The following is a 24,694-nucleotide window of genomic DNA, read 5'->3' as shown; positions in this document are numbered from 1 at the left end:
GTAGATTCCAAATGTATCTCCCTGAAGAAATGTCTTAATTACATAAATTTCCATATGTTTAACAGTACATCATACAAGTCCAACAGAATCCTAATTGCATATGTTTATTGGAGTCAATCAGCATTTACCAATGATTTATCTATTCTCCCTGTCCATCATATTTAGCATATCCATATATCTGGCCTGTGCTAATCTACTACCCATTAACAAGCATAATGAGCTGACACATGTTTCGCGCACACATTTCCTACAATGATTCAGCAAATATTATGTGCTGCAAAAGTAATAATGTCATATTTTAGGGAATTGAATAGCAGGTAGTGTTGGAATTTTTGAACATTAGACAAGGAGATGGACACTGGCAGCACTGATGTACAAGTTAGGGGGCCCTGCTGCTGAAATGCCTGCAAGGGAAGAAGGAGCAACCAGTTAACCATTTTATAGCCAAGTCGAACAAGGACAACAGTTTCTTAATATAAGATCCAGAAAATATAATTAGACAAATGTGAGGCGTTCTCAGATTTAAATTTTGTGACCTTAAGACTTGAAGAAAAGGTGTATTTTCCAAATTATTTGTGTGATATAGATGACTGTTCAACTTTTAAACTTGGATACAAATAATTAATAAAGCAACTAATTACCAACGACTTGGCAGGCCAAGGATGGGATTTTATGCTCCCATTCGTGTCAGGCGGTTTGGCGGCAGGAGTGGAAATTATCGTGAGAAGGCCAAAGTCGCATTTCGAGACAACGTCAAAGCAGAAAGCAATTGTTCCCTCCTCCCATACCGAGTTTCCTGACATTGAACATTGGGAACCTCATTGTAATAAATCCTCATAATTATCAGGCCCATACATCATGGAATCATAGCCCCATATCAAAAATCCATCCACGATGCTGTGATGTCAGAACAGCATGAAGTAAAACTGGTCTCAGAAAGCTTGCACTTGGCAATCAGCATTCCCAGGGGAGCACGGAAAGCGGGGGGGGGGGGGGGGGGGGGGAGCACGGAAAGCGGAGGGGGTGGTGGATGTTGTTGAAGGGTCATGCCAGGGGGGTTCCGCCTGGGTGAAGATTATTTCCTGGTCTGCTAGCTGTGTACTGGGGTAGCCTTTAAAAATGTCCCCCACATCATCGAGGGGCTGAGTGAACATACAAAGGTATGAATTAGACGCAGGAGTAGGCCACTAGACCGCTCAGGCTTGCTCTGCCATTCAATAAGATCATGGTTGATCTGATTGTGACCTCAACCCCACGTTTGGGGAGGCTGTGGCACAGCGGTTAGCACTGCTGCTTCCTAGTGCCAAGGGACCTGGATTCAATTCCAGACTTGGGTGACTCCAGTTTCCTCCCACAGTCCAAAGATGTGCAAGTTAGGTGGGATTATGGGGATAGGTTGGGGGAATGGGCCTAGGTAGGGTGCTCTTTCAAGGGGTTGGTGCAGACTTGATGGACCGAATAGCCTCCTGCACTGTAGGGGTTCTATGTTATTGTAACGGGACTAGTAATCCAGAGACCAGAGAAAGTTCTGGGGACCTGGGTTCAAATCACACCATGGCAGATGGTGAAATTTGAATTTGATTAAAACCTGGAATAAAAAAGTTTAATGATGACCATGAAACCATTGTCGATTGTTGTAAAAACTCATTTGGTTCACTAGTGTTCTTTAGGAAAGGAAATCTGCCATCCTTACCTGGTCTGGTCTACATGTAACTGCAGATCCACAGCAATGTGGTTGACTCTCAAATGCTCTCTGAAATGGAGGGCAATTAATGCTGGCCCATCCAGCGAGGCTCACATCCTGGAAAATGAATTTTTAAAAAAATCCTGCCAGCCCCGATTACCTTTAACCCCCTTGTTAATCAAGAATCTATCTAACTCTGCCTTAAAAATATTCAAAGTCGTTGCTTCCACTGCCTTTTGAAGAAGAAAACTCTCTGAGTTTTAGGAAAACTCTCCTAATTCCTGTCTCAAATGAGCCACCCCTTTTTAAAAACTTTGACCCCCAAGTTCTGCATTCTCTGACAAGAGGAAACATCCTTTCCACATCCACCCAGTCAATACCCCTCAGGATCTTAAAAGGTTTAGATCAAGTTGCCTCTTACTCTTCAAATCTCTACTGGATACAAACCGAGCATCTCTAACCTATCCCCTTCAGATAACCTGCCCATTCCTGGTATGAGTAAACCTTCCCTGAACTGCTTCTAATGTATTTACATTTCTCCTCAAATAAGGAGACCAATACTGTACACAATACTCCAGATGTGGTCTCACCAGTGCCCTGTACAACTGGAGCATAACCTCCCTACCTTGTAATCAATTCCCCACACAATAAATTATAACATTCTATTAGCTTTCCTAATTACTTGCTGTACCTGCATGCAGCCTTTTGATTTTCATGAACCAGGACACCCAGATCCTTCTGCTTCTTGGAACTCCTCAAGCTCTCACCACTTCAATAATAAGCTTATTTTTTATTCTTCCTGCCAAAGTGCACAATTTCACATTTACGTGCATTATATTCCTTTTGCCAGATCTTTACCCACTCACTTACCCTATCTATGTTCCTTTGTAGCCTCCTTATATCCTCTTCACAATTTACTTTCCTACCTAGCTTTGTGTTGTCAGTACATTTAGAAACCATACCTTCGGTCACTTCAGCCAAGTCATTTATATAAATTGTAAAAGATTGAGGCCCCAGCACTGATCTTTGTGGCACACCACTCAGCACATCCTGCCAACCAGAAAAAGACCCATTTATGTCAAATCGCTGTTTCCTGTTAGCTAGTCAATCTTCAGCCCATGCCACTATGTTGTCCTGCAAGCCATGAGTTGTTATTTTCTACAACAATCTTTGATGTGGCACCTTATCAAATGCCTTCCAGAAATCTATGTGCAGTATATCCACTGGTTCCCCTTTATCCACAGCACATGTGACCCCTTCGACAGAACTCCATAAGCTGGTAAAGCATGATCCCTTTCACAAACCCATGTTGACTCTGCCTGATTGCCTTAAACTTTTCCAAGTGCCCTACGGTAACATCTTTAATAATGGTTTCTAACATTTTCCCTATGGCATGTGTTAGGCTAACTGGCCTGAAGTTTCCTGCTTTCTGTCTCCCTCTCTTTTTGAATAAAGGAGTTACATTTGCCATCTCCCAAACTAATGGAACCTTACCCAAATCTAAGGAATTTTGGAGAATTAAAACTATCTCATTAACCACTTCTTTCATGACCTTAGCGTGAAGTACATCTGGACCAGAGGATTTGTCAGCCCACAACCCAACAATTTGTTCCATACCACTTCCCTGGTGATTGTATTTTTCCTGAGTTCCTCCCATCCTTCCATTTCCTGATTTGCAGCTATTTCTGGATGGTACTTATGACCTATTTAGTTACCTGTGGATGATGGGTCCTCCTCATGGAATTTTTCTTTCTCATTGGAATGTGTCTATTAAGTGTATTCTGAAATATCCCTTTAAAAAAACCGGGCAGACAACACAGCAGTCTGAACTCCCGCTCTTTGCTAAAGAGAACATCAGATGATCTATTCCTCATGCACGTTTGCCAGTTCACTTTAGCTAGCTCCAATTTCATGCCCCAATTTACTTTAAAATACTAGTTTTGGGCACACTTTTCTCTCCCTCAAACTAAATGTAAAATTCAATCATATTATGATGGCTGCTACCTAGGGGTGCCTCACTATAACATTATCAAATAATCCTATCTCATTGCACAATACCAGGTCTAGTATAGCCTGCCCTCTGGTTGGCTCCAGAACATGCTGTTCTAAGGAACTATACTGAAAATATTCTATGAACTCTTCATCTACCTTACCTTTGCCCATCTGATTTTTCCAATCTATGTAGATCAAAATCCCCCATGATAATGGCTACATTTGTCTGACAAGCTCACATTTTCTCTTTTATATTTTGCCCTACCGTATAGATAAAAGTAGGAGCCCCAGCAATGTCTATCAGATCATATTCATTAATTTCTATTTGCACTATCAATTTGCCTGTTTTGTTTTGAATGTTATGTACATTCAGATACAGAGCCTTAAGTTTTGTCCTTTTATTATTTTTGTGGCATTTTGCCATATCTGCTGACTTACCCATAGATTTGTACTCTCTGTCCCTTACTGTCATAGTCTGTTTATCATTTCCCACATTAGTACCTTTCTTTCTTGCCTAGTCTCTACTCTTTGGTATAACGCCTCTTCCCAAATTTGATCCCTTGCCCCCACTAATTAATTTAAAACTCTCTCTCTTTTCCTAGTTATGTGACTCGCTAGAACATCAGCCCCAGCGTGGTTCAGGTATAGACCATCCCAGGGTACAGGTCCCACTTTCCCTGGTATTGGTGCCAGTGCCCCACGAACCAGTACCCACTTCTTCCACACCAGTCTTTGAGCCATGCATTAATTTCCCTAATCTTATTTGTTTTATGCCAATTTGCACATGGCTCAGGGACTAATCCAGAAATGATTACCTTTGAGGCTCTGCTTCTAAATCTAGTGCCTAGCTCCTCATACTGACTCCTAGAATCTCTTTCCACGCCCTTTATGTCATTGATACCTACATGTACCACGGCAACTGGATCCTCCCCTCCCACTGCAAGTTCCTCTCCAGCCTGGAGCAGATAACCCGAACCCTGGAACCGGGCAGGCAACACAGTAGTCTGAAATCCCTCTCTTTGCTAGAAAACAGTGTTAATCCCCCTCACTGTGCTATCCCCTACCTCTGCTACATTCTTATGTGCTCCCCCTAATTGAATCGCACCCTGTACCACAGTGCCATGGTCAGTCAGCTCATTGACCTTGCAGCTCCCCACTTTCATCCAAACAAGCTGAAAGAACTTCCAACCTATTGGACAATTTCAGTGGCTGACGCTCCTGCACTCCTGCCCTTTGGGCCCCCTTACCAACCTCAGCAGCAGTCACACTCTCCTGTCCCTGAACACTTTGCAAACCAGAAGATCCTATCCTAAAGGATGCGACCACCTCCTGAAACAAAGCGTTCAGGTAAATTTCACGTCCCTGATGGGTCGCAGTGTACACAGCTCAGTCTCAGCTCAATGACTTTGAGCCGAAGCTCCTCAAGCCACAGACACTAAATGCACACGTCATTTCTCTGGATAACCCACGAATCCAAGAGCTTCCACACACTGCAGTCTTAACCAAATCAGAGGCTGTTCACCAGCGATACATCACGGAACCCGTGACTGCAAATATTCTTTCCTAAATCCTGGATTATATAGTGAGAAAATCTGTAAATGCCATTGGTGGCCTCAATGCTCTTTACATGCCCAACATCAGTCTTTGCCGATGTTGGAGAAAATCTCGCTCCTAATCTCTTTATATTTGAAGGAATTATTATTGTCATTCCCCATACCAGCTTGTAGCAGAAGGATTCACTTTTCAGTAACTGATACATGAAAACCCCCAAATTAGACCTGCAGCTTATCACAATTTTGCACCCAATGTCTGATGATGTGTCCAGTCAGTTCCCAAATGAAGGTTCCCAAATGAAGCAAAACAAAAGTCTAAGCAATAGTAAATAGAAAATAATATAGATAAAAGTGCAGATTGGGAAAGAAAAATGATAAAGATATACCCAGGCAAAGGTGACAAGGAGAAGGATTTGGATGTAATTATTCACCATTCATGGAAAGTAATTGCTATTTGTTGATTGAATGTCAAGAAGCCTGCTTAAGTATTACAATGGATTTCAATGGTATTTAATTGTAAGTTGAAACATGTTATTTGATACATTGACAAAATCAAAGCCACTTTGTTTAGTTCTTGCCAGGAACCACGTATCCAAGTGCCTGATTTGTCCCCCTCCTCCAAACCACTTGTTCAGACGTAACTTGATTGTGGCCTTGCTATCCTGCTCAAATTAAATGAGCTTCAAACCCCATTTTCTATCTACGAGTAAAACCGACTATCTCCACTTCTCTCAAATCCTCATCCACCAATGTGCTCCACACCATTCTCCCCAAACTTGTTTCTTCATAAGCTCCATCTCAACCAGACATCCAGCGTTCATATCATATCCCACACCAAGCCAAGCTCACCATTACTTCAACCCTCCCGTGCTTTCAACCAGCAGCACAGCATTGATTCAAAATTCTCATTTGCACCTCATCTCTGCACCTTCCTCCAACCTTGTTGCACTGCCTATGCCTTGCACTGTCCTGAGTTTGGACCACTGTGTACCCCTTCTCTTCTGCACTCCATCAATAGCGGCAGGATCCTTCAACCAATTTGGCTTTCCTTCTGTAATTCATTTTATAAACCTCTCCACTTTATATTTTCCCCCACCTGTAAAATCTTTTCCCAATTGCTGGTTAGTGTCCAATCAGTTCTTCCATGAAGCACCTTCATTTTTTTTGTATGAAAGGCTATGTTCCTTGCTTTCAAAAGGACACTGGTGCATTAGAAGAGGTTCACAGAAGTGTGACAAACATGCTTCTGGTATTGAGTGTTCTACCATGAAGACAGACACGCATAACTGAGCTTGCCTTAATTGAAGAAACGTAGATTGAGAGGAAACATGATTCTGAAGATAATTCAGGCTATTAAATTAGACATCACTGCATAATGAGCAGGAATCCCTGCTGATGCCGGGTTTTTTTTCCTGCTCCGCAGGGTGACATTGCCAGACATTACTCTTACTAGTGCCACTCTATGATCATCTAACAACACAAATTTGCGATGCTGTCTGGTTTACATCTGATTCTGTCCTGTACTGGTCCGTACATTTACCCACCGAGCTCTTGGGATTATTCAAATGAATGTTTAACCTGAGCCTGTTCTAACTCTATTACACAGATTGTTGAGGCAGGATCAAGCGATTTTAAGTACTTGGCAAATATGCTGATTTCTTTCCTCTAATGCAGTGTTCTTCAAACTTTCTTTCCGGGGACCCATTTTTACCAACCGGCCAGCCTTCGGGACCCAACCCAGCTGATTTTCGCGACCCATGCCGGCCGACCTTCGCGACCCACGCCGGCTGACCTTCGCGACCCACGCCGGCCGACCTGCGCGACCCACCATTTTCTCTTACCTTGTTTGCTGCTAACAAAAATGGAAGAAATGGTTTTGGGTCCCGTTGGCCCTCGTACACGCTCCTCCAATGGAACATGTTGGATGAAGGTGAAGCCTTCCGGTGTTGGAAAGTATGGAGTCTCCATCTGTCCAAAGTTCTGCATTTTTTTCCTGTAAAATTTTATCAAATAAATCCCCCCCCCGAACTTGTAAAGAAAAAGAAAAATGAAATAAATAAAATAAATAAAATAAATAAAAATTAAATAAATAATAAAATTAATGAATTTTAAAAAAGCGGCCGCACTGCGCATGCGCACCGATGATCAGACACGCATGCGCAGTGCGGCCGCATTTAGTTTACATGTTCGCGGCCATTTTGAAGGCCGCTTGCAGCCAGCGTTATTAACAGCCGGCTGCTGCGGCTGTTGCGCGCAGATTTGCGTGATGGGGAGCGCCGCGACGGACGGCTCCGCGACCTTCCCGACACCCGCGGGTCGCGCCCCCGAGTTTGATAATGCCTGCTCTAATGTGCATAATAATGCACATTAGACACCGGAATCGATAAATGCGATTGTGCAGAGAATCAGGCCCGGTGCCAGGCACCCGACAGAATGCCACGCTCCTGTGCCTTGACCGAGGCGTCAATGCATTCTACTCCGCATGTGCAGTAAACGCCATTGGCGTATCACTAATGGGCATGACCCGGTATTCTCCGGGGCTCCTGTGCTGCTCCGCCTCTGCCAGGAGGAATTACTGACGGCGAGTTTCACTTGTCGTTTTACAAATGCGGAAACAGGTGCCGCAGCTGCCGAGGGAGTGAGAGGAGGTAGGACATGTTCCCCAAGGCATGACCGTGCGCTGCCGGTCATGCCGCTGGCATGGATGAATTGGGGAGATATCTGCGAAGGGTGGGAGGCGTAGCGGGGGATGATGATGGGGGGAGTGTCCAGGGATGGGCCATGATGTTGGGGTGACCCCCTAGGGTGTGTGGCCTGCAAGGCAATCATCTTGCTGCGGTGTGGAGGGCAGAATGCCAGGTGGAATGGTCGGCGGTGGGTCCTGCTGCAGTGGAGCCTGTTCAAGAGGAGATAGCTGGTGAGGATGGAGAGAAGACCGCCCAACAGGCCAAGGAAGAGGTGGGATGGAGGCGCCACACAATGCCGAGTGTGTACCGGTAATCTCTGGTTTTCAAGGACCTGCCAGACCGGACATGCGGTCGAAGACTCTGGCTGAGCAGGGGGCAATGCGGTGGGGAGGGGGAGAGGGGCATGGGGGAAGCCACCCGCTCCCAATAGCCATCAAGGTGACGGTTGACTGAATTTTTATGCCACTGGGTCCTTCGAGATGCCGAGTGGAGACCCTTCTGGGATCTCACTTACCTCAGGGCCCCAGGCTGTGGTAGAATGGAGGTGTGACCGTTGCAAACTCCTGGGGCTCCCCCGCCACCTGGCACCACCAGTCCTGGAGACCCGCTCTCATCTCAACATGGGTCTCCATTCTTGCAGCCATGGAGCACAGGGTCTGGGTCACCTCCCTCTAGATTGTGCCACATCACTCCGTGACTGTGCCACCTCCCTCCGGGATCGACTCAGGTCACCCAGTGCCCGGGCAATGCCAACGATGCCCTCAGCCATAACCTGTTGTGACTGGGCCAAGCTCTGTAGCTGCAATGTCCAGGTGGTCCTGGTACATAGCTGCCTGTTACATGCAGCCCTGTCCTGTGCCTCGGCCACTTCCCGCAAAGTTCCCCAGGCCTTGGACATCCTGACCCAAGGCTTCCATGTGGGTGCTCCCCATTCGGTGTTGGCCTGGGTGGCACACATTGTTGGCATCACCTCCTGCCCCTACAGGCGGTTGGACTTCTCCAATTGCTCCTGCAGGTGCTGGATGGTTGCTGACAGCCCCTCGTGTTGTCCCTGGCTCTGTGTCTGCATCTCCATTATCGATTGGACAACCCTTTCCAGAAGACCAAGACCCATTTGGATGACAACTAATCCCTGGGGTAGGGTGGCTCTTTGAATGGCTGCCCCCTTGGGGTTCCAAGCTCCACCTGATGTCCTGCTGCGTGTGTGGTGTGCACCAGATAGTGCCCCAGGAGTCTCTTCAGTAACGTGCCCAACCGAGGTGAGTGTCTCTTGGATGGTGGAGGGTGTTGGAGACAGATGTGACGTGAGGTCAGTGTGGTTCCCGGACTGGTGCTCTGGGGCTGTCTTTGCTATCCATCACCTTATCCAATCACTGGAATCTGCATGGGTTTGGGGTCAGGTGCGGGGGACACAGAAGGGCCCGCCTCCCCTGCACGTGAGCGTGCAAGACACACGACATGATGCATAATTGGATCACAGGTTGGGTTGGTAGTGATGGTGTGGTGTGAAGCAGATGAGGGGGCTGTGGAGGTGGTATGGGAGGGTCATGCGTGCCACGCATACCATGGGAAACCACAACACAGCTGGGTCACACTTGGTTGCCCGATTGCAACCTCCGCCTCGCCGACTGCCCTCTCCTCGGGCCCAATGACCAGGTCCAGTGCCTGCTGCTCCGCTGTGGTGAGGGGTCATAGACCGGCAGTCGCCTTCAGCCTTCTCTCTCTCATGGCGGTTGTGGGCCACCTTCTTCTGGGGGGGGAGGAAGGATCAGACAATGCATTGTGTTGAGACACTCAGATGTGGGCAGCACAGTGGTTGGGAAGCTAGTGGATGTCGTAGCCGGACACCCAGTACAGCAGCCGGTATGGGTGCTGGCATGTTGTGCAAGGTGAGGAGCGAGCACACTGCTGATAGGTAGGGTTCAGTCACCCCCTGGGTTGGGGGAGGGGGTAATGGGTGTTTTGGATGGGGTTGGTGCACCCTGGCTGCTTTGAGGACGTTGTGCATCTTTTTCTGGCGATGCTGTTCAGCCCTTACAGTCCACGGCGCTCACGACCTCTGCCACCTGCACCCAGGCCCTGTGTACAGAGATGGGTGGCTGCCGCCTTCCCACCCCGGGCAACAGGGTGGCCCACCTCTCCTCCATGGTATCCAGTAAGATCTCCAGCTTGGCGTCTGCAAACCAGAGTGCCGCTCTCCATGCTGCCATGTTGTTGGCTGGGATGTGTGTGTGGGAAATGGGGTGCTAATATGTGGCTGCAGCTTGTCAGCCTCTCGAGTGGCCAACCCAATCCCAGCGAATCGGACACGTTTTTCATTGGAATCGATCGTGTTCCATCGGTGCCAATTTAGTTGTCGTAGAAGTCCACTGATTGAGTCCTGGTGTCAACACTTAGGGCTGGATTCACCAATTTGGGGACTAAGTGCCGACCACGGCATGGGAACTGTGGCGTTTTACGATGCAAAAATCGGCATCGAACCCTCACCAATCCTGCGACCGGTGAGGAGCTAGCAACCACGCCGGGTAAAACACCTGGCTCCCATGACAACAATGGCTGGAGAATTGCCAGGTCTGTGACCGGGCATGTGCATGGCAACAACCTGCAGCAGTTGCGCCGTAAAAAAAATGGCACCAGCCGTGCATGGACCCGGCCTGCCAAATACTGCCCCCCCAGCTCTCGTGGAAGCCGCCGCCCAGCAGAGCCAGCCGCACGACTCTCTGGCTCACTGTGGCGCATTGGACACAGTCCACAGTCGCCACGCCAGGTTCGCGACTGCTGAGACCACACGTCAACCGCACGGTCGGGAACTCGGCCCATTGGGGGAGGAGCATCACGGAGGGCCTTCAGGAGATGAGGTGATGCATTAAGGCCGTTCCAACGGCGTTCGGCACGCGACGCGATTATATCATTTTGGAGGGGGCGGAGGAAAGAAAACCGGTGCCAAACTGCCGCCGTCGGAAGGGATTCTCCGTCCGATCGCAATTACGATATCGGCGTCGGCAATGATGAATCCCGTCCTATGTTTCTGAAATGGAGAATCCCGCAAAATACTTTTGTCATTATCAGAACGTGATAAGAAATATTATGCATAGTATACTTAAATATTATCAGCATTATTTAAACAGTGATGTTCACCTTTACTTAATAAAATTCAAGGAATTATGACGATATATCTATATATCATTTGCATTTTACAGTTTTATTTTGTTGACATAGTTAGAGCCCAATCTGCACGTTTAAAGAAGGACCACATTGGTTGCTGGCCAACTTAAGAGGTGATTAAAACTGTGGCCATGCGCAATCAGTGTGTGTGAGACCACACCGATGTCTACCCACTATGTTTCTTCTGGGTAGTCAGGATTAAAATTGCCCCTTCAGTGGTCTGTCAGTCATCGGCGAGCCAGAAAATTCAGATCCAAGCAATGACATATTGGAAGGTGTGGACAGCTTTTCCTGGTGCCATTTGATCTCTCTCTCACCCCCTTTGATCTTCTACCACTTCAAACATTAAAAACAGTGATTGTAGCAATTTTAAAACAAGCCCTGTCTTAATGATAAATTACACAAGCAGAACTTGCTTGTATCCTGTTGTGCTCAAATGTTCAGTGTTTGATTGTATGTGTCTGTTGACTGATGTTAATGCTGTGATTGATGTTAATCAAGCCTGAGTGTGGTTACAGAGTAAGATTAATTGAGAGTAAGATTGGAGTTGCATACATTGGTCTGAATTTTCTGGCCGTTCGCCCCGGCGGTATCTTCCAGTCCTACCGGCGGTGCATCTCCACCACGGGTTTTCGGTGGTAAGGGTGCATTTAATGGGAAACCCCATTGACAATGGTGGGAGGAGAAGATCCCACCGCCAGCCAATAGTGGTCCGTCTCCGACGGCACGAGTTGCGCAGAAAATCCCACGCATTGTGTCCTGCTCACACACAGAAACTGATATTTAATTGCTGCATATCTCCAATAATTCAATAACTGGCTACAAGGACGGAGAATTGTTTAAATTTACCAGCTCCAGTACCTTTCCTTCTACACTAGGGGATCCACCCCTACCATGGAATCAATGGATTTTGGGGTTCAAGACCTACCTGCTCGCGATGAGTATGGAAGATACTAGCAGTGAAGAAGATACCAGCAGTATATATAAATGACGAATAATAGGGGACCCAGCACAGATCCCTGCGGTACACCACTGGGCATTGATTTCCAGTCACTAAAGCAGCTTTCTGTCATCACCCTCTGTCTCCTACAACTGAGCCAATTTTGAATCCACCTTATCGCATTACCCTGTACCCTATGTGCAGAAAAGGCAATACTTTCTATTGCCAAAGGGCAGAAGACCATCACTCTTCAAGCAGTTTACAAAAGACACATCCACATTTGATATCGCAGTAAGTGCTCTTGTGCTTCAGCACATAGAACAATGTAATGTGCATAAATCACAGAATCACACAGTGAAGAAGAGGCCCTTCGGCCCATTGAGTCTGCCCCGAGACGTGAAAAACACCTGACCTGCCTACCTAATCCCATTTGCCAGCACTTTGCCTATAGCCTTGAATGTTATGATGTTCCAAGTGCTTATCCAGGTATTTTTTAAAGGATGTGAGGCAACCCACCTCTACCACCCTCCCAGGCAGTGCATCCAGATCATCACCACCGTCTGGGTAAAAATGTTTTTCCTCAAATCCCCTTAAGCCTCCTGTCTCTCAGCTTGAACTTGTGTCCCCTCATAACTGACCCTTCAACTAAGGGGAAAAGCTGCTCCCTATCCACCCTGTCCATGCCCCTTATCATCTTGTATACCTCAATCAAATCGTCCCTCAATCTTCTCTGCTCCAGCAAAAACAACCCAATCCTATCCAACATCTCTTCATAACTTAAATGTTCCATCCCAGGCAACATCCTAGTGAATCCCTTCTGCACCCCCTCCAGTGCAACCGCATCCTTCCAATAATGTGACGACCAGAATTGCATACAGTACTCGAGCTCTGGCCTCACCAAAGTACTATACAACTCCAACATCACATCCCTGCTTTTGGAATCTATGCCTCGATTGATAAAAGCAAGTGTCACATATGCCCTTTTGAACCCCCTATTAACCTGCCTTTCTGTCTTCAGAGATCTATGGACAAACACGCCAAGGTCCCTTTGTTCCTCCTAACTTCCCAGTGTCATGCCGTTCATTGAATACTTCCTTGTCAGAATACTCCTTCCAAAATGTATCACCTCACACTTTTCAGGGTTAAATTCCATCTGCCACTTATCTGTCCATTTGACCATCCCGTCTATATCTTCCTGTAACCCAGGCCACTCACTGTTAACCACCTGGCCAATCTTTGTGTCATCTGCAAACTTACTGATCCTACCCCCTATATAGTCATCAATGCCGTATATATAAATAATAAGGGACCCAGCACAGATCTCTGTGGTACACCACTGGACATTGACCTCCAGTCACTAAAGTACCTTTCGGTCATCACCCTCTGTCTCCTACAACTAAGACAGTTTTGAATCCACCTCATCAAATTACCCTATACCCCGTGTGCAATTGCCTTTTTTATATGTCTCCCATGTGGGACCTTTTCAAGGGCTTTTGCTGAAATCCATGTAAACTACATCAACTGCACTACCCTCATCTACACACCTGATCACCTCCTCAAAAAATTCAATCAAATTTGGTAGGCATGCCGTCCCTCTGGCAATTCCATGGTGATTATCCCTGATCAAACCTTGCCTCTCCAAGTGCAAATAGATTCTCTCCTTCAGAATTTTCTCCAAACGTTTCCCTACCACTGATGCCTGACTCACTGGTCTGTAATTCCCTGGCTTTTCTCTACAACCCTTCTGAAATAGTGGAACCACATAAGCTGTTCTCCAGTCCTTTGGCATCTCCCCCATGATCAGAGAGGAATTAAAAATTTGGGTCAGGCCCCTCAGTCTCCCTCTTCAGTCCCTGGTACCCAATTTATCCGGACCAGAAGATTTGTCCACTTTTAAACCTGCCAAAACCTCCAATACCCTAACATTCCCTATGTTAATTTGCTCAGGAACCTCGCTGTCTCTCTCACTTAGTTCCATACCTTCATCCTCATTCTCTTGGGTGAAGATGGACGTGAAGTATTCATTCAACACCCTACTGATGCCCTCTGGCTCCACCCACAGATTGCCCTCTTGGTCCGTAATGGGCCCTCCTCTTTTGCTGGTTATCCTCGATCCATTGATATACTTACAGAATATCTTGGGATTTTTCCAGCCAGAACTTTCTCATATCTCCTTTTTGCTCTTCCGATTGCATCCTTAAGCTCCACCCTGCACTTTCTGTACTCCACTAATGCCTCTTGCTAATTTGGTCCCCTTATACCTGCTAAAAGCCTCTTTTTTCCTTCTCATCGTATCCTGAATATCTCTGGTCATCCATGGTTCTCTGGGCTTGTTACTCTTTCCTATCACCCTAGAAGTGTCAGGGAAATCGTGAGCCTGTGGTCGCATTTGGCTTCAACATGTAAAGTTGGCACATTAACTAACAAACTAATCCATGACAAATTGATTCCATAAAATCTTCAATTCCGCAAATTAGCGAATGTCTGCTCATGGAGGATGATGATTTAACCTTGGAAAAAGCCACAGCCTTGGCTGTCCAAATTGAACCCACCATGTTAGATTTAAAGAGGTTACACAAAAATACTTCCTCAAACTTATGGTCACAAACATAACTTGCCTAACCAGCTCAAGAACAAGGGCTATGGACTAAGATAACACAGCAGGCTCAACACTCACTCCATCACAGTCAGATACCCTAAAAAATGTACCAAATTGGTCAGGTACCCATCCACTCCCAACACCATGTCCAGCTTGAGGTAAAAAGTGTTACTCACACTCAAAAAAAATCACTTCACAAAGGTGTGCAAGTCATTGAAGAAGACTTTGTTATCAAGTTGACATCTGGAGGAATCTTTCCCTGAGAGTTAAATACTGCACATGGAGAGAAGCGCAAATGGTAAAGGCACCACATTATTTTAAGGATTGCCCAATTGAGATCATGGGCACCTCAGTGTCACTCCGCATCAATGCTGACGCAAAAGCATCTATATTGAGTGACAAAGTCTATCCTCATTATTTTTCACAATGTTTTTTCCTGCGTCAGATACTCTTCAAACTTATGTTGACCCTATTATTCTGGTGCTGGGAACGATCCCAATTCCAGTACACTGCAAAATGTCACTCTAGACTATTTCACAATCTACAAAGCCGAGGGGAGATGATTTATTGGGGCAAAGCCTTTTAATAGACTTGCCTTCAAATCGAAGGCTCCACTGGAGCAGACATTAGTGTGATCGATGATGCTGACTATGCACAATCATCCTTTCTTACTTGTTGAATTTGTACATGGCTCAGGTAATGTTCCAGAGATTATCACCTTTCAGGTCTTGCTTCTTTAGTTCAGTGTCCAGCGCCACATACTCTGTACGCAGAACCTCTTTCCTAGTTCTACCTATGTCACTGGTATCTACATGGAGCATAACAACTGGATTCTCTCCCTCCCACTGCAAGTTCCTCTCCAACCCTGAGAGGATGTCCTGAATCCTAGCATTGGACAGGCAACACAACCATTAGGACTTGCGTTCTATCCTGCAGAGGATAGTATTAATTTGCCTCGCTATAAGGTCCCCTACTACCACTACATTGCTTTTTGCTCCCTTGACTTGAATGGCTTCCATTAACACAGTGCCATGGTTGGTTTGCTCATCCAGACTCCTCCACTCTCACCCAAAGAATCTGAAAGCACCTCAAACCTCGACAATTGCAAAGGCTGACACACCTGCACTCCTGCCCCCTAGGTGCCCTCAGCTGCCACACTCGCAGTCACATCCTCCTGTCCATGACCACTGACTAAATCCTATGTGGTGTGACTGCCTCCTGGGACAAAGCATCCAGGTAACATTCCCCTTCCTTGCTGGGTTGCAGAGTCTGCACCTCAGCTTCCAGCTCAGCGACTTTGAGCCGAAGTTCCTCAAGTCGCAAATACAGCAGACCTGTTTGCCCTGGGTCACTATAGTATCCAGGAGCTCACACATACTGCAGCCTTGACACATCACCTATCCTGCCACATTTGATGTGTTTTAATTAATTACTTGATTATATTATTCACTTTTCTCTATTGCTTTTTAAAATATATTTTATTAACTTCATCACCAATTTGTATATCTCAGGGATAGAGTAGATTAGAATAGAATAGACCTCAACCACATACCAGATACTTACCAAACACCTTTCTCTGTAGGAGAGTAAGAATGAATTCCTGCAGGTGAGAATGGTAGAAAAAGCAAAAGGAAAAAAACACCCCCTTCCCACAAGCCCCCCCACCCTCTCACCAAACTGCCCCACTCACCAAACACTCAGGTTTGCACTCAGTTTCCTCAGCTGCACTCTGTACTCTGTGCTCTGTACCTATCTGTGACATAGCGATGGGAAGCTGCTGAGTTACATTGAGGCCATTTCAGATGGCAACGCTCGGCAGTTTGGAAGTCTTGAGATCCCAGCCTCTGTTTTCAGCATCTCATTATGGTGGTAAGGTTCAACTGACTGTGTGGCACAAGGAAGCAGAAGCCGTAAGGGCTCGTTCACATCTTATCCTTCACACTCCTGTCTTACCCAACTCACCAGCCCAGAAAAGCACAGACTTGTGGCTCCTTGGCTGTGGGACCAGTATTGCTAAGGACTCGCATACATTGGAGGAGTACTGAAGTGCAGCCTCTCAAGATCGGCATTGCTTCCTCTCTCAGGATAACAGCATGTCCACTTCCTGCCGTTGATTTCAAAGGGCTACTGTTCGAGTAGCCTCTGGCTCAGTGAGTCCACACTACTACTACCAAAGAGAGCAACAATTATGTGGAGTGCAGACAGAAAGGGACCGGACGATCTTCCATTCAGCAAATCCCAACAATCATGGTAGAGGGATCTGTGGAATGCAAAGTCTCGGAAAATAGGGTCTGTGAAATCACAATTGTCGTAGCTGGAGAGACAAGGGTTATCTGTTGAAGGAAGCACTGCTGATAACTGGGCTTAATCCTACAATGGAAGTGCAGAGTCTCAACAGCCACTCCCATCTCAGCACAAGACCACCAAGAGCAGATCATTGGACTCATGAAGATGTGGTTTTGGTTCCATAATAAATCCATTGCAGGAGTGTGGTAGGGGATGGGAGTACCCTCCATTATGCTCACTCAAGGGTTTCTCACAGGGTTGGTCTGCTGTTTTCTGAACAAGGTGGCCCTTTAGGGAGTGTGGACCTTGAGAAGGAATGTGCAGAGAAGTGACCCACACCTTCAGAGGAGAACGACATGGTGGAGCATGGTGATATTGTACTGCAAAGCCTTCCAGAGGTCCGGATCAGATGCTAATCCATTGACCAGGATGGCAGGGAATCTCAGGCTGCACAGATCATTGCACAATTCTCCTGAGGACATCGGATCCCAAAGTGCATTTGATGCAGTTCCAGACCTCTCCCACAAGGAGCAGCTGCATCCAGAATGTCTGCCATTCAGACACCTCTTGTTTCTCCACAATGTCCAGAAGGCACATTGCCATTGGACTGGTGCCCCCTAACATCCGCTGTTGCATCGCACACCAATTTCCCATTGTCCATGTGGTCACCTGCCAAGCACATAAATCGCGTCTGTACCCAGCTCTCCTGCCCCCATTTCCAGGTTTGATTGAATTTCTCAGACCCCCATCACTCGCTTTCCCACCCCCACTCCCCCACTGCCAGTGCCCCACCTCGCCCCCTCTTCCAGACCATTACTGCTGTATTTAGGTGTACAAAAGGTCAAATCCATTCTACCTATTCTTAGGAGAGAGAAATGACCGAAAGTTTCAAATCTCCAGTTGAATTCTTCACCCTCCACTGAACCAGAAGCAAACCTATCCCAGAATGTGTTAATGATTGAATTCATCTCCCAGAGGAACTGTGCAAAGTGTTGACAGTGCCAGGTGAAAACCACATCACTTGATGCATGTAGCTGCTGTCAACATTGGCCTACTTTTGCAAGTTATCATGAAGTCTGGCCTAATGAATAGATTCTTTTGGAAATCATTTATGCGAGTGGCAATCTTAACTCCTGGAGGGAAGATAAATATTCTGAAATGGATTGATTATAAATAACTAGCTTTTTAAAGTAGCAATTTCTTATTTTTTCTTTGGAATGCAAAATTCATAGTATCCTAGGGTGGGATTCTCCCTTCTGGAGCCCACGTGCTCCCGTCAGTGGTGAATTGGAACTGGTCTCCGCTGGTGCGAGGAGAAGGGACCAGGATGCGAGTCGCTCCCCTTTGCCATGCAAATTTATGCATGGGACGAGCTCACCGGATATGGTTGGAATCCGGTATTGGGCTGACATTTTGTGCAGGTGGCCTGATCAGGAAATCTGGTGACCCCCCCCCCCCCCAACTAATCCTGCCCCCCTCCCCCACTGATGACGATGGGCATCCTCCCGCACCGGCCCCCCCCCACAGGCATAATGGATCACCCCCCGCGACAGCACGCATGCGTGAGAGTGGCCCGACCCCCTAGCCACCGACCTCCCCCTCCATCAGAGACCACCATCAGTCACCCCTGCCTGAGAGCTGAAGAGCAGTCCAGGCACTGCAGTGAAGGATCACTGCATTTTAATTTATTCTTCCCTAACATCTGCTGCCTCCAATAAACGTGTTTAAAGTAGCAGCTGCTACAAATGTCAGGTTTCCTCAAAAGCCAAGTACACTTGAAAGGGCTTTGAATCCCCTGAGAGCAATTCGTTTCACTAGCCAGTGATTGACCATTTTATTAGTCCAGAGACAGGTGCTTTGTGGATTTCTTTTATCTTTTTCTTCACGCTTGAATGAATCTCAAGTACCCTGCTTTGATGCTAACCACAATGTTTATAAACATTCTTGCTATGATTGACAGCTCCTCACCACATCAAAAGTAGCTAAGTGATTTCACTTCCTCTTATTCACAGCAAAAAGCACTTAGCGCCCCCCAGCAACGGTGCAAAACCCGTTTTTCGAGAAACACTCCAATCTCCACCTGATATGGAATCCTGATCACAGCGCCGGACAATGGAGTATCCACCCCTTGGAATCATTGAACAATTCAGTACAGGAGGACATCATTCTGCCCGAGGCTTCACCAGCTCTCAGAGCAATCCAGTTGGTATTATTCCCCAGATCCATGCCACCTTTTGGACGGGACTCTCCGTGAATCGGCACGATGGCCCAAACCCGGTGCCAAAAACGGCGCAAATCACTCCGGCGTCGGGCCCCCTGAAACGTCGCAGATTCTCCGGCTGGGAATGGGCTAGTAGCGGCGTGATGCCCTTCGCGACGGCGTCACACGTAACGGACGCATGCGCCAACAGTGAGGCCGCGCAGCGTCACTGCACAAAAGACACCCCTCTACCCCGGAGACCCAGCAAAATGGCCACCCGCTGCGCAGCATCAAGTGAAATTTCCCACTGCCTGCTCCCTTTACCCCCCTTCCCCATCCCCCCTTCCCCCATATCTCCTCTTCCCAAAATCCCCCCTTTCCCCAAATCCCCCTTTCCCCCATATCCCCCCTTCCCCCATATCTCCTCTTCCCAAAATCCCCCCTTTCCCCAAATCCCCCTTTCCCCCATATCCCCCCTTCTCCCATATCCCCCCTTCCACCATATGGGGGATATGGGGGAGGGGGGGATATAGGTGGAGGGGTGATATGGGGGTAGAGGGATATGGGGGAAGGGGGATATAGGGGAAGGGGGATATGGGGAAGGGGGATATGGGGACAGTGGGATGTGGGGGATATGAGGGAAGGGGGGATATGGGGGATGGGGGGATATGGGGGAAGGAGGGATATGGGGATATGGGGGAAGGGAGATTTGGGGAAGGGGATATGGGAGAAGGGGGCTATGGGGGAAAGGGGGATATGTGGGAAGGGGGATATGAGGGAAAGGGGATATGGAGGAAGGGGGATATGGGGAAAGGGGGATAGGGGAAGGGGATATGGGGGAAGGGGATAAGGGGTGAGGGGGATATGGGTGGAATGGGGGAAGGGGAATATGGGGGTCGGGGGGATATGGGGGGAAGGGGGATATGGGGGAGGGGATATGGGGGAGGGGAAATGGGGTAAGGGCAGATATGGGGAAGGGGGATATGGGGAAGGGGGATATGGGGGACAGGGGGATATGCGGGGATATGGGGGAAGGGGGGATATGGAGGACAGGGAGATATGGGGAAGGGGATATGGGGGAAGGGGGGATCTGGGGGAAGGGGGGATATGGCGACGGGGGGATATTGGGGAAGGGGGATATGGGGATATGGGGGTGTGTGGGGGAAGGGGGATATGGGGGAAGGTGGATATGGGGGAAGGGGGATATGGAGGAAAGGGGGATATGGGGGAAGGGGGGATATGGGTGATATGGGTGGAGGGGGGATTTGGGGAGAGGGGGAATATGGGAGAAGGGGGGGATAGACCCGGCCCGTCAGGCATACGCCGCCCCCAGGACGTTCCAGCGCGGCCACGAGCCAGGGATAGACCCGGAGCACCAGGCAGACGTCCCCCCCAGGACGTTACAGGGCAGCCACGAGCCAGGGACAGACCTGGAGCACCAGGCGCACTCTTCCCACATCTAGTGCGAGGGCGGCGACTCCGGCAGGCCACACCCAGCGACGAGGAGGGCAGCCACAGCAACAGGCCCCCATCGCAGCCGACCCAGGACACTGATGCACAGGACACTGACACACAGGACACTGACACACAGGACACCGACACACAGGACCCTAACACACAGGACCCTAACACACAGGCCACTGAAGCACAGGACACTGAAGCACAGGACACCGACACACAGGACCCTAACACACAGGACCCTCACACACAGGACACCGACGCCCAGGACACTGAAGCACAGGACACCGACACACAGGACCCTAACACACAGGACCCTCACACACAGGACACCGACGCCCAGGACACTGACGCACACGACACCCACACACAGGGGACGGATGGACAGGAATCACCACTCCAGGGGACCCCGGACTTCGGGTCGGATGAGGAGCACAACATTACGCCACTGCTATCTGTTACACCCTCCACCATCGCAGAGACACTCACCACGGTTGGGTTCTTTAGCGATGAGGCACCTGAGACACTAACTGGTGCGCACAACACAGCCATCCCGGTACAGCAGGTGGAGGCAGGTGCAGCCGAGGGGCCAGGCGGTCGGAGGCAGCCCAGCGCAGGCAACCATCTGCCGCCCAGACGGGTACCGGGTTCCTGGAGTTACCACACCCACCCATTGACCCGATGCAGGCACGGACTAAGGGACCAAGGCAGCTGCAGGCGAAGATGGAGGACTCCACCCGCGTGCAGGAGCAGGTAGTGGTGCCGGTCATGCGTACCACCCAAGCTGACACCGCACGGGTGGCGTCCGCGGTGGAGGCAATGGGTGCGACGGTGTCTGACATGGGTCGCAGTGTGCAAGGTGTGGGGCTTTCCATGCAGGCGGTGTCCATGGCCCAGGACATGGCTGCCCTCTCACAGGCAGCCATCAGCCAGAGCCAGCAGCAGATCGCAGCAGCGCTCAACGCCACGGCCCAGTCTCAGCAGGCAATGGCCCAGTCTCTGCAGGCCATCGCTGAGGGCACTGGCGCCATTGCCCAGGTGCTGGCCGGCGTCATAGAACATAGAACATTACAGCGCAGTACAGGCTCTTCAGCCCTCGATGTTGCGCCGACCTGCGAAACCAATCTAAAGCCCATCTACACTATTCCATTATCATCCATATGTTTATCCAATGACCATTAAATGCCATTAATGTTGGCAAGTCCACTACTGTTGCAGGCAGGGCATTCCATGCCCTTACTACTCTCTGAGTAAAGAACCTACCTCTGACATCTGTCCTATACCTATCGCCCCTCAATTTAAAGCTATGTCCCCTCATGCTAGCCATCACCATCCGAGGAAAAAGGCTCTCACTGTCCACCCTATCTAATCCTCTGATCATCTTGTATTCCTCTCTTAAGTCACCTCTTAACCTTCTTCTCTCTAACAAAAACAGCCTCAAGTCCCTCAGCCTTTCCTCATAAGATCTTCCCTCCATACCAGGCAACATCCTGGTAAATCTCCTCTGCACCCTTTCCAATGCTTCCACATCCTTCCTATAATGCGGCGACCAAAATTGCACGCAATACTCCAAATGCGGCCGCACCAGAGTTGTGTACAACTGCAACATGACCTCATGGCTCCGAAACTCAATCCCTCTAGCAATAAAAGCTAACACACCGTACGCCTTCTTAACAACCCTAGCAACCTGGGTGGCAACTTTCAGGGATCTATGTACATGGACACCGAGATCTCTCTGCTCATCCACACTGCCAAGAATCTTACTATTAGCCCAGTACTCTGTATTCCTGTTACTCCTTCCAAAATGAATCACCTCACACTTTTCTGCATTAAACTCCATTTGCCACTTCTCAGCCCAGCTCTGCAGCTTATCTATGTCCCTCTGTAACTTGTAACATCCTTCAGCATTGTCCACAACTTCACTGACTTTAGTGTCATCCGCAAATTTACTCACGCATCCTTCTACGCCCTCCTCCAGGTCATTTAAAAAAATGACAAACAGCAGTGGCCCTAAAACATATCCTTGTGGTACACCACTAGTAACTGAACTCCAGGCTGAACATTTCCCATCAACCACCACCCTCTGTCTTCTTACAGCTAGCCAATTTCTGATCCAAACCGCTAAATCACCCTCAATCCCATGCCTCTGTATTTTCTGCAATAGCCTACCGTGGGGAACCTTATCAAATGCTTTACTGAAATCCATATTCACCGCATCAACTGCTTTACCCTCGTCCACCTGTTTGGTCACCTTCTCAAAGAACTCAATAATGTTTGTGAGGCACGACCTACCCTTCACAAAACCGTGTTGACTATCCCAAATCAAATTATTCCTTTCTAGATGGCCCACAACAGAAGTAAGGCTCACTGGTCTATAGTTACCGGGGTTGTCTCTACTCCCCTTCTTGAACAAGGGGACAACATTTGCTATCCTCCAGTCTTCTGGCACTATTCCTGTAGACAATGACGACATAAAGATCAAAGCCAAAGGCTCTGCAATCTTCTCCCTAGCTTACCAGAGCATCCTAGGATAACTCCCATCCGGCCCAGGGGACTTATCTATTTTCACACTTTCCAGAATTGATGATACCTCCTCCTTATGAACCTCAAGCCCTTCTAGTCTAGTAGCCTGTATCTCAGTATTCTCCTTGACAACATTGTCTTTTTCCTGTGTGAATACTGACGAAAAATATTCATTTAGCACCTCTCCTATCTCCTCGGACTCCACGCACAACTTCCCACTACTGTCCTTGACTGGCCCTACTCTTACACTAGTCATTCTTTTATTCCTGAAATACCTATAGAAAGCTTTAGGGTTTTCCTTGATCCTACCTGCCAAGGACTTCTCATGACCCCTCCTGGCTCTTCTTAGCTCTCTCTTTAGGTCCTTCCTGGCTAATTTGTAACTCTCAAGCGCCCTAACTGAACCATCATGTCTATTCTTTACATAAGCCTGCTTCTTCCTCTTGACAAGTGATTCAACTGTGGTGATGTGCATCAATGTAAATGCATGTAGGCTAGCTAGACACTAGAGGGAGCACCAAAGGCATCATACACGCACACTCAACCAATAGATCAGTTAGATAGGACAGGACCAATAGACATTCACGATACACATGGAGGTGACATGACCACAGGGGGGCATTACACCAACCCATATATAAAGGACACCACACACATGATCTGCCTCTTTCCAGTGGAGACAGTCAGTGAGTACAGACACAGGGTTGATTCAATATTACACCCACCACGTGGATTGCAGCAACTGGTTAGTCAGTCTGGGTAGCTATAGTAGGATTAGCAGTACTGTCGAACCCGAGTAATAGAAGTGTAGATAGTTTAATAAACGTGTTGAAGTTATCTCCACGTCTGAACCTTCCTTTGTCAAGTGCACCACAAGGAAGCCGCTTATGTTACACCTACAACCGCGCCTTAACTGAACCTTCATGTCTCATCTTTACATAAGCCTCCTTCTTCCTCTTGACAAGTGATTCAACTACTTTAGTAAACCACGGTTCCCTTCCTCCCTGCCTTGCAGATACACACTTATCAAGGACACGCAGTAGCTATTCCTTGAACAAGCTCCACATTTCAATTGTGCCCATCCCCTGCAGTTTCCCTCCCCATCCTATGCATTCTAAGTCTTGCCTAATCGCATCATAATTGCCTTTCCCCCAGCTATAACTCTTACCCTGCGGTATATACCTTTCCCTTTCCATCGTTAAAATAAACGTAACTGAATTGTGGTCACTAACACCAAAGTGTTCACCTACCTCCAAATCTAACACCTGGCCTGGTTCATTACCCAGTACCAAATCCAATATGGCCTCGCCTCTTGTTGGCCTATCTACATACTGTGTCAGGAAACCCTCCTGCACACATTGGACAAAAACTGACCCATCTAAAGTACCCATCTGGTTCAGGTATAGACCATCCCCTTTGTAGAGGTCCTGCCTACCCCAGAATGAGCCCCAATTATCCAGGCACCTGAATCCCTCCCTCCTGCACCATCCCTGTAGCCACGTGTTCAACTGTTCTCTCTGCCTATTCCTCATCTCGTTAGCACGTGGCACGGATAACACCCAGAGATAATATCTCTGTTTGTTCTAGCTCTAAGATTCCACCCTAGC

The sequence above is a fragment of the Scyliorhinus torazame genome, chromosome 7 (genome assembly GCF_047496885.1).
Source record: "Scyliorhinus torazame isolate Kashiwa2021f chromosome 7, sScyTor2.1, whole genome shotgun sequence".
Taxonomy (NCBI): domain Eukaryota; kingdom Metazoa; phylum Chordata; class Chondrichthyes; order Carcharhiniformes; family Scyliorhinidae; genus Scyliorhinus; species Scyliorhinus torazame.
The sequence above is the reverse complement of the archived record's forward strand: the minus strand, read 5'-3'. Positions refer to the sequence as shown.